Raw genomic sequence first — 1,542 nt, 5'->3', positions numbered from 1 at the left:
GTGCATGCAGTGGAAATCCTCCTTAAGCATTCCTTTCCCATTTTTTTCTCTGCATAGGTTTGCATGCTTCCTTCACCCTGTAAGAAATAGGTCTTTCACCTTTGAGTCAGGTTACCCAAAGTGTAGTGGGCTTGTCTGCTGCTATTTGTTTAACTTCGCACAAAGGCCCTTCTTTATCCTGCCCAAATGTGCTGTGTGCAGAATAGCCTGCAAATAACCATCCATCACTTTACATCACTGTCGCATTGTACCACTTCATTTCTTCTCCTCTAGGTAAGTGGAAATGATGATCTGGCTGAGATCATAATCATGGCTGAACAGTACTCGGCCTCCTGCAAAGGTCCCTGCAAGCTCACAAGAATTTTTGTAAGAGGCCACGGGACAGATATCAGATGCAGTGCCCTCCGCCATCACCAGCTTCCTACCAAAACTCTTAATAACCTGGGTTTTGTTCAGTGTGCCATTCAAGTGAGCGGAGTGGAATTCTACCTGCTCCTCAAGGCAGAGGATCTGCTAAACTGCTGCAAAGACTGTCAGGCATTCATAGCTCTTTCTCTCTTTAAAGAGCTCAGGGTTAGAAGACCAAAGTGAATGCAAACAGTGAGTGAAAACTTGGTACACTTCCTGTGTTTGTCTAGAACCATGCACAAATTAAGTCTGTGTGCAAAACACAGCTCAACAAATACATTCCTCTTTCTCAGCTGCATATTTGACTTTTTAACATATTTTTTTTCCTAAGACCAGGGCAGAGATGCCCTGGAAACAGATCGGTAACACAAGGAGCTGAAAACTTTGCAGTGATCAAGCACCACAGTTTTATAAATGATAATGTGAAGGTTTTTCTTTTTTTAAACATTGGTTGTAATTTCTACTAGGTGTCACAATTCAGTGAACCATTAAAAGTGAACCGGCTCACTGAACCAAACTGAACTGAACAGATGGAATTCCACCCTTACCATGCTTGAAAGGCCCCATGAACAATACAAGTCTTCTTTTAAGTCTCCTCCTCTGAGCTGCTTACCTCACTGAGGCACATTCGGGGGCTCTCAGGATGCGATGTGGACCCCTCAGCCCTTTGTTCAGTGACATGGTGCTGTCGTCCAGGCAGAGGAAAGAGCCCATTTTGAAATCCTCAAGCCACCCTCATCATTTGCAATGCCCTGGTGTTATTTTCCATTTGTTGCTGAATGTGAGTTAGAAGAATGTTTTGTTCTCTTTAAATTTTCTCCTGAGTTGTGATTCTCTTCAATCTATCCAGATACATCTTGAAACATCTTTTTGTTTATTTATAAATAAAGCTGAACATGAACTAATATTATTTTCTTTGCCTGTCTTCAGTTTATTGTTTACTTTTCCTTGCTTTTCAGAAAGTGGACATGACTGTCAGGCCACAAGACCAATGCTTTCAGTTCTTTCTTGGCTTCTAAAATATGAACAACAAAGAGACAGTAAACTTTTCTAGAAGGTTATGGGCTTGCTTTATTTACTTGTTGATAGAAGTGCTAAAGATAGTCCTAAAAGGACTAGGAGTTTAAAGATGGT

This window comes from Heterocephalus glaber, unplaced genomic scaffold (genome assembly GCF_053883595.1).
Source record: "Heterocephalus glaber isolate CG9 unplaced genomic scaffold, H.glaber_assembly_v1.0 deba00000331, whole genome shotgun sequence".
Taxonomy (NCBI): Eukaryota; Metazoa; Chordata; class Mammalia; order Rodentia; family Bathyergidae; genus Heterocephalus; species Heterocephalus glaber.
Note: the sequence above shows the minus strand (reverse complement) of the source record.